Source organism: Aegilops tauschii, chromosome 6 (assembly GCF_002575655.3).
Source record: "Aegilops tauschii subsp. strangulata cultivar AL8/78 chromosome 6, Aet v6.0, whole genome shotgun sequence".
Taxonomy (NCBI): domain Eukaryota; kingdom Viridiplantae; phylum Streptophyta; class Magnoliopsida; order Poales; family Poaceae; genus Aegilops; species Aegilops tauschii.
The window spans coordinates 214,071,665-214,081,412 of NC_053040.3; the positions used below are offsets into that span (position 1 = coordinate 214,071,665).

At 44.1% G+C, this 9,748-nt stretch overlaps 1 long non-coding RNA gene across 1 annotated transcript; it reads right to left on the minus strand.

Moving 5' to 3' along the window:
• Nucleotides 1-326: 326 nt before the first annotated feature.
• Nucleotides 327-1,835, minus strand: LOC120966382 (uncharacterized). The gene is made up of 2 exons (XR_005759936.3): nucleotides 1,194-1,835; nucleotides 327-1,046 (listed from the first exon to the last, which is right to left on the minus strand). It is a non-coding gene; the product is annotated as an uncharacterized lncRNA (long non-coding RNA).
• Nucleotides 1,836-9,748: the final 7,913 nt, after the last annotated feature.

Genomic DNA, 9,748 nt, shown 5'->3' on the forward strand with positions numbered 1-9,748 from the left:
AAACGGTAAAACCATGTTCTTTTATAAAAATAAACACCAAAGTCATGTGTTATTTCATTTGAACTTCTTGATTTTTATTTTCTAGATACAAAATTTTCTGTTTTTTATAAACATTTGACCTGCTATGTATTTTAAATTTGAACTTCTTGGTTTAGTTTCGACGATGGAAAAAATTGTCACTGTTTTGTCTTTTAACATATAGGCTTTTTTGGGTTTTGTGAAGTTCTATAGCTTATCTTTGGGCAAACACTTTTTTTGATTAAAATGCATTTTGGCTTGTTTTTTACCGTCAATTTTTATTCTCTCTTTTTCCAAGCTTCAAACACTAAGTGAACCACGAATGTTTGAATTTCCTGGAGGTATTCTCGTCAATACATGCATTCATTTTTTTAATGGAATATGCATTCATCTTTGAGATATATTAAAAATAATAGGCACAACCTGAGAGGGTTGAATTTGTCAACCACGAATTTGATGGACCTTGTCCAACGCAACAGTTGGACTTCAGTCATCTCGAGATTCCGTCTCTAGTAGTATTATTGCTTCTCAAGCTGCTCGCATCATGCGTGGTCGCTGCTCAGGGCTTGTGCGCCACTGCGCAAAGATTGCGTTTGCTCCATTTTAGCTTCACCCCCATGCTTGCTGACCTCCAGCTGCTCCGCGCCCCTTGTTTGAACTTCTTCAGCCGCACATTTGCCTGGTTCGGCGTTGGACCTATGCGTCAGCAATTAACTGTTTTTCCCAAGCTGATGGTGGCTGAGGACGACATGGATGACAGCTCCCTGCTCGTCCCTGCCGACGGAGAAGAAGTTCAGGAGAGAAAGGACGGCGGACGGAGCCGGTGGCTAGTGGAACAAGGCACGCGAGACAGGGCCCTTCGCCTGAAGGAGCAGGGGCGGTGCTCGATTGGGGGCGGGACTGCGGCGGCATTGCCGGTTGGGGGCAGGGCAGAAGCGGCATCATCGGTTGGGGCGGGTTGGGGGCGGCGCATGGGCTGCGGCTTGTGAAACTGAAAACAATGGACCAAAATCACGAGTGTTTTACACCTGCAGATACATCTGGACTTCAGACATCAATGAAAATCACTTATAGAACAAATACAAGACTGGACAGGGGGAGGAATCGACGCTTTGATATGGATTTTCAGTTTTAGGATAGGGGGAGGAAGTAGCTTCAGACATCAACGAGGTCACCTGCCATCTCGAAGCGGAGAAGCTGCGGAGGTGCGGCGCGCACTCACACGGGCGGAGTTGCATGGCCTGAGGCGGCGAAGGTGAACGACCTGGACGACTATGGCGCCGGATGTAGGTGGTGGCGCTGGCTGTAGGGGGAAGGAATCCGGTGAGCTCACGGTCCCGTGCCATGCGTCCATCACGCGCAGAGGAAGGTGGAGGGAGATGGGGGACGCCGACGCTCGATGGCTGGGGTGGGGCCGATGCTGGTGGAGGGGAGCGGTGAAGGCCAGTAGGTGGTGGAGCAACCCGCACCGGTGGTTGCTCCCGTCGTCAGCGGCAGCGTGTGGGGGACGATGCCGCGGAATCCGGGAAGGAGGTGAGGCGGTGTCTCCGGTTGGGGTCGGGGGTGCGGCGGGGCGCCGGTTGGTGGCGAGGTGGGGAGGGTGGTGGCGGTGGCGGCACGGGAGGGAGGACGCAGCGGCGGCGCGGTTGAAGGTCGGGGTAGGGAGGCAGTGCGATTTGTGGCCGGGGCCCGGCGGCGGCGCGAGCCAGGGAGGGAGGCGGTGGTTGCGGCGTCATGCTGTTCGAAGGATAGGGGACGGGATCGTAGGAGCAGGTGGGTTGGGCTTCTTTTCCTCGTATTGGTCAGGTGGGTTGCTCGGCTCAGGAACATCCATCGGGCCCTATATAAGACGGATCATGATCAGAATAACTATTCTGATTCCAGGATAGAATAGTGCTACTATATAGATACAAGATAAGCACACTGCATCTTTCTTACAATGAGCACCGCAATGCTTCATGGAAGAACTGCTTCATTTTTTGGCAGTCCGCCCGTGTGTTTTGTGTGGAATCGGGTGTTGCGGGATGATTTAATTTGTTTCTGGATCTCATTTGACCTTTATTCTTTGTAATTTACAGAAAAAGCGACTAAAATCTTTCCAATTGAGCGATTTGGCGGACGAGCTTTCTCTGTTTGTTCGTGTTTGCGTCGGATGCGACTTTTTCGTGCTCGGATGTTGTTTGTTAGTAGGAATTTTTTGATTGCATTCGTTTTAATCGGTCCATTACTCTACAATTTGTCTAATTTTTAGGAGTTAGTTTTCAATTTCTGCGAAAATTAGGGATGACAATGGGTAGGGTATAGCTGGGTACAACCTCCTTCTGCCCAAACCCATACCCATAGAAACTTTCTATACCCACCCACTTCAATACCCATGGGCATAAATTAACACCCGTGCCCATACCCATCGGGTATCCTATACCCAATGGGTACCCAGTGGGTAAAATGTATAACATTAAATTTTTTAAAGCTAGAGAAATGAGTTTTAAAATCAAGTGATGATGGGCAAGCAGTATAGCACAGACAGAGCCTCCTCATGTGGGAGGCCTCTTAGAGGCATCAATGGAGTATGAGCAGCAGTTCATGGGGAATAACTTGATCATTGGACAATAGTCCAATACAGAAGAGTTGATGTTTCATCTTTTTGAGAAGTCACATAAGCCGTAGGAGGAGTGGCGAGCAGGTGATTACGGGCCTATGAGCTATGGACGGTTTATGATACGAGATTTAGGGTTGGGCCATAGGAGTTGTATGTTGACCCACATGTAATAGGAACTATTTTCATTTTTTATCATTTTCTGGGTATCCATTGGGTTATCCATGGGCACAAGTTCATACCCATGCCCTACCCGTATATTTTGCGGGTATGGATACCCATTACCCGTGGGTACAAAATCTCTCCAAGTCTTGCCCATGCCCGTTGTTTTCGGGTAGGGTACCCGCGGGTACCCATACCCATAGGCAAAACTGCCATCCCTAGCGAAAATCGATTGTCTGGGTATGTGAGCTTCGTCCGCTCGTCTGTTCTTGTTGTTTTTTTGGATTTTGTGCGCCGATGCATTTTGAATCTTGTAATTAGTTTCTCTTTTTGGTTTGAATTCACTGTATTGCGCCTGTAATGTTCGTATTTTTGGTGTGCATTTTTATAGAATAGTGCATGTTGTTCATCCCAGTGGCCGTGGGTTTGATATATTTTTTGTGGGTAATTGTTCAAATTTGAGTGGTTGCGCAATTTTTTGGCCACTTATCGAACCGCGAGTGGAATTGGCACCTCTGTTAGTCTCCTACATGTCTAGACCTATACTGCTTTGATTTTATTGTTGCAGTTTGGCATATGTTTGTAGTGTACTGCATTTTCTTAAGTAGTGGACTTCAATGTAACTGTATTATACTGGGCATGACAGCTTAGGAGATTTTTCTTTTTCTCAAACTGCATTCTGTGTTTCAGAGAACTGCATAGTATGCACTTTCGTACTACATTATTAGAATAGTTATGCTGCTATTTCTACTATTTATGTCAATTCTTCTGAACTCCATTCCATGAGAATTCTGTTGAACATCATAGGTTAACTACAAAGTTTTCGACCATTGGCATAGCATTGTTATTGTTCAGAGTACTACACTTTTATATATAAGGACCGTACTATGTGTATTAGAGAACTGCATTTCTGTCAGCAACAACTTTGTCTAAAAAGGGTGATAAAAGGATGCAGATGAGGTTGCATGCTTTAAAAAGGCATCGTTCAAGCCTTCTGATGGACATAATTTTAAAAGCATACAACATAAACAAAGCATTAGAATATGCCACAGATGGCTTGCCTTATCCTAGACAACCTACAGTGCAAATATTGTAAACTACAGGGAGTCTTCTTCTTTGTAGAAAAACACCATGGCCACTTCTCCAGCCTCAAAGCCATTCTGGGAGACGAAATCTTTCTAGCCAGTAGTTATGTTGATGCAGTCTTCAGAGTCAATGTGGTAGTCAGCTTGCATGTCTGCATACCCATTCTTGTGTTGTGTCTCCAAAGTAACCTTCCCTGAACTCAGAGCAGGAAACCTTATTGCGGATGGCAGTTTCTGAATTTTGGCATGCATGGAAAAATAATTTTTTAAGTAAACATCAAATTTTATAAGTAAACTGCATACCAAATGTTGAATTAAATACGTACATATATATGACTTCTTTTTAAGAAAGCAATTGCAATGTATGAACAAACTTATATACGGAATTGATCTCTAGTTTTAGTAGAATATATATTATACTGTAACATGTTTGCACTGGAAGGTCATTTGAAGTGTACTTCGCTAGCATGATAAGCGAACTGCAACACTGATCTATTGAACCTCTTTTTGTTCGTGTGTTGGGGTTCTAATCTAACTAGTGTTCTATACCTGGTGTGGTAGAACTATCTAGTCTTAATAGATGACAAATCCGAACAAGAACACATATCTTTTTGTATTGTTGATACCACGGAGCAAATTTATGGAAATATACATTCAGATGTGGAGTTGCGGCCTATTTTGTGTCAAAAAGTGTGACGGAAAAAACATACCCAACTTTCCTGCAGGTCCGCGGATGTGAGGCGATGAAGAAATGGTGACCGAAATCCCCTGTTGGGTATCATCAGGTGATAACCCACAAGTATAGGGGGTCGCAACAGTTTTCGAGGGTAGAGTATTCAACCCAAATTTATTGATTTGACACAAGGGGAGCCAAAGAATATTCTCAAGTATTAGCAGTTGAGTTGTCAATTCAAACACACCTGGATAACTTAATATCTGCTGCAAAGTTTTTCGTAGCAAAGTAGCATGGAAGTAACGGCAACGATGGCAAAAGTAATAGTAGCAGTTTTGTAGTAACTGTAACAGTGGCAACGGTTAAGTAACTAAGCAAAGATCAATATGTGAAAAGCTCGTAGGCATTGGATCAGTGATGGATAATTATGTCGGATGCGATTCCTCATGCAACAGTTATAACATAAGGTGACAAAGAACTAGCTCCAGTTCATCAATGTAATGTAGGCATGTATTCCGAATATAGTCATACGTGCTTATGGAAAAGAACTTGCATGACATCTTTTGTCCTACCATCCCGTGGTAGCGGGGTCCTATTGGAAACTAAGGGATATTAAGGCCTCCTTTTAATAGAGTACAGGACCAAATCATTAACACTTAGTGAATACATGAACTCCTCAAACTACGGTCATCACCGGGAGTGGTCCCGATTATTGTCACTTCGGGGTTGCCGGATCATAACACATAGTAGGTGACTATTAACTTGCAAGATAGGATCAAGAACTCACATATATTCATGAAAACATAATAGGTTCAGATCTGAATTCATGGATCTCGGGCCCTAGTGACAAGCATTAAGCATAGTAAAGTGATACGTCTCCGTCGTATCTACTTTTCCAAACACTTATGCCCTTGTTTTGGACTCTAACTTGCATGATTTGAATGGAACTAACCCGGACTGACACTGTTTTCAGCAGACTTTCCATGGTGTTATTTATGTGCAGAAACAAAAGTTCTCGGAATGACCTGAAACTCCACGGAACATCTTTTTGGAAAATATTAAAAATACTGGAAGAAAAATCCATGTCAGGGGGCCCACACCCTGTCCACGAGGGTGGGGGGCGCGCCTGCCCCCCTGGGCGCACCCCCTACCTCGTGGGCCCCCTGACGCTCCACCGACCTCAACTCCAACTCCATATATTCACTTTCGGGGAGGAAAAAATCAGAGAGAAGGATTCATCGCGTTTTACGATACGGAGCCGCTGCCAAGCCCTAAAACCTCTCGGGAGGGCTGATCTGGAGTCCGTTCGGGGCTCCGGAGAGGGGGATTCGTCGCCGTCGTCATCATCAACCATCCTCCATCACCAATTTCATGATGCTCACCGCCGTGCGTGAGTAATTCCATCGTAGGCTTGCTGGACGGTGATGGGTTGGATGAGATCTATCATGTAATCGAGTTAGTTTTGTTAGGGTTTGATCCCTAGTATCCACTATGTTCTGAGATTGATGTTGCTATGACTTTGCTATGCTTAATGCTTGTCACTAGGGCCCGAGTGCCATGATTTCAGATCTGAACCTATTATGTTTTCATGAATATATGTGAGTTCTTGATCCTGTCTTGCAAGTCTATAGTCACCTACTATGTGTTATGATCCGGCAACCCCGAAGTGACAATAATCGGGACCACTCCCGGTGATGACCATAGTTTGAGGAGTTCATGTATTCACTATGTGCTAATGCTTTGTTCCGGTACTCTATTAAAAGGAGGCCTTAATATCCCTTAGTTTCCATTAGGACCCCGCTGCCACGGGAGGGTAGGACAAAAGATGTCATGCAAGTTCTTTTCCATAAGCACGTATGACTATATTCAGAATACATGCCTACATTACATTGATGAACTGGAGCTAGTTCTCTATCACCTTATGTTATAACTGTTGCATGAGGAATCACATCCGACATAATTATCGATCACTGATCCAATGCCTACGAGCTAGTTCTGTGTCACCCTATGTTATGATTGTTACATGATGAACCGCATCCGGCATAATTCTCCATCACCGATCCAATGCCTACGAGCTTTCCACATATTGTTCTTCGCTTATTTACTTTTCCGTTGCTACTGTTACAATCGCTACAAAACACCAAAAATATTACTTTTGCTACCGTTACTTTTGTTACCGTTACCACTACTATCATATTACTTTGCTACTAAATACTTTGCTGCAGATACTAAGTTATCCAGGTGTGGTTGAATTGACAACTCAACTGCTAATACTTGAGAATATTCTTTGGCTCCCCTTGTGTCGAATCAATAAATTTGGGTTGAATACTCTACCCTCGAAAACTGTTGCGATCCCCTATACTTGTGGGTTATCAAGACTATTTTCTGGCGCCGTTGCCGGGGAGCATAGCTCTATTCTTTGAGTCACTTGGGATTTATATCTGCTGGACACTATGAAGAACTTGAAAGACGAGAAAACAAAAATTTATCCCTCAACTACGAGGGGAGGTAAGAAACTGCCATCTAGCTCTGCACTTGATTCGCCTTCTGTTTTGAGTACGCTTGCGACACCTAAACCTGCTTCTGCTATTCGTTCTGATATGTCGCATGTTATTGATGATGCCACTTCTGCTATGCATGATACTTATGATGAAACTACTTCTATGCTTGATACTACTGTGCCACTTGGTGAATTTCTTGATGAACAACTCGCTAGGGTTAGAGAGAATGAAATTATTGAAACTGATAATATTGATGAAAGTGGTGATGAAGACTCTCCCCCTAATAACTATGAATCGCCTGTTGTTCCTGAGGGTTATGTTTTTGAAAAAGAAGCTGCTTTAGCTTGCAAAGATAGAAACGAGCTCAAGAGGTTATGTAACATCCCAAATTTTCAATTTGGTATGTTATACATAGATCATCATTGCATATCATGTTTTATTGCATTTTGACAAATCCTTGATAAATCCTAAGCAACTCAAGGACCCTCGGAGAGAGTTGGGGTTTTTCTCGAATTTTCATATTGGATTTTCATCAAATAATAAGACGAGGATTTTGGTTTTAATTATTTTCTCTCCGGAAAAATATTTCATTTTAAAAATAAATGAGAGGAGAAAATATGACTTCTCCAAAACAATTGAAATACTGGAGGTAAAATGTTAAAATCATTTATTGGAATTTATTTGCAATTTTTATTGCATTAAAAATATTGCATGTTTTCAAAATATTTATTTTGTGTTAAAAAAATGTTCACCCTATTCTAGATTTTCTAACTAGACGGGGAAAATTTATTTTATATTTTTTGGACTTTGTTTTATTTTTCTACGCATTATTTTCTGCGGAATGTTAAAAAAAAACTGCGCAGCGCCGACTGGGCCGAGCCCAGCCGAGCCGCAGGCCGGCCTGCCCGCGCCGTCCTCCTCGCGCACGAGCGCGCGCCGCCGCGCCGTGTCCGCCATGGACACGGGAGCCGCCGCCGGAGCTTGCCCCTCCTCCAAGCCGAGCTCTCCCCCCACTTATATACCCCGCACCCCCCCTCTCTCTCACCTCGCCCGCCGCCTGCACCCGCCGAGCCGCCGCCGCCGCACTTGCCCGCCACCGCCGCCCGCACGGGAGCCGCCGCCGCCGCCGTTTGCCGCCGCCCTCGCCGCCCCCTCGCCCTCCCCCGAGCCCTGCACCCCGCCGCACCCGCCGCCCTCGCCGGAGCCCCGCCGGAGCCCCGCCGGAGCTGTCCCGACGAGGTACTGCCTCGCCTCGTTTTTGCCTGTTTTGTTTAAAAAAAACCCTAGATCGGTTTTTTCGGTTTTATTATTTTGCGAGCGTTCACCGAACCGTTCGTTTTAACGAACGCGTTCGTCGGATTTTCTCTGTTAACGAACGTCCGTTCTTTAACCGTTCGTCCATTTTTCTTTTTCGTCGGATTTTTCCGCGATTATCTCAGATCTCGATTTCTGATCGAATCTTCGTTTCTGTTTAACTTTTCGCTCGTTTATCGGAATCAGGCGATTCAAGCGCCTAGAGTTTCGTCTTGAAATTCTCTTTCCGTTTAACCTACTCAAACAAGTTTTTGCTACTGTAAAATTTGACCCAGATCCAGATTAGTAAACGAAGCTTCTTTCTTTCGCCGTTTGACTTTCGTTGCTTCTTTCGAGTTGATTCTTTTTGCAAACCGGAGTTCTTAAGTTGAACTATCTGGTTGGATCTTTCATTCGAGTTTTACCTGTGCATTAGATGAGTACTGATTGTATGCTTGTTTGTTTGCGATAGAGTACCCGGACTGTGCCGCCTGTTACTTCGAATCGCTAGGTTTCGCGGATCATCAACAAGGCAAGTAACACTTTGATCATATACCTTCCATACCCAGTTTTTATTGCATTAGATCTATTTTCCTCAAACAATTGCATGATTAGGATCTAATTAAATTGTGGGTATTGGGAAGTAGTTGAGGTAGTACCTATTACCTGTTCTTTTATCAAACCCTTGGGAGTTACTTCTACGTTGCTATTATATTGCCATGCTATGCTCGTAGACGTGGATTGGGTTTGAGAGATTTCCATGACAGATGTGAGATTGTTAATTAATGGTTTAATTAAGGTGGCAACTAAAACTCACATCTGGGTGGATTGAGGTACCTGGGTATTCCAGGATTGCCTGTTTTTCTTTTGGACCGCCACCCAGGTTCAAAGGGATCATGAGATTATTCATGCTAGAAACTTCCGTGTGCAGCCACAAGCTATTATGGGCTCTAGCATAGTTGACTAAGTTGTGTGAACTCTTACAGTGGTAGACTAGCAGATGTAGGGGAAAGTAGGTGTAACTGTCTACCCATACGTAAGGTGCAAACACTTCTGAAAGACTGTGTCTCGGTCATCCGTTACTCAAACACCATGTAGTACGAGTAATCCAACGGAGGAGATCGAGTCTTGTGGGGAAAAGTGCGCAAACCTCTGCAGAGTGTACAAACTAATCATGGTTAGCCGTGTCCCCGGTTATGGACAACTTGAGTATCTAGTACTTGGATTATCGTGTGAATCTCATCACCATGTTACTTTTAATTAATTTTGTTGGGTTAATGATGATTTCTTAATTGGGATTGAGATGCTGTCAACCATCTCAATGTTTCACAACCACCATGATAGTTAAATAAAATTTATTCCTTTGAGGTAGGATAAAATTGGCTTTTCGCAAAACTGTAACCATAGAGCTTTCCACCAG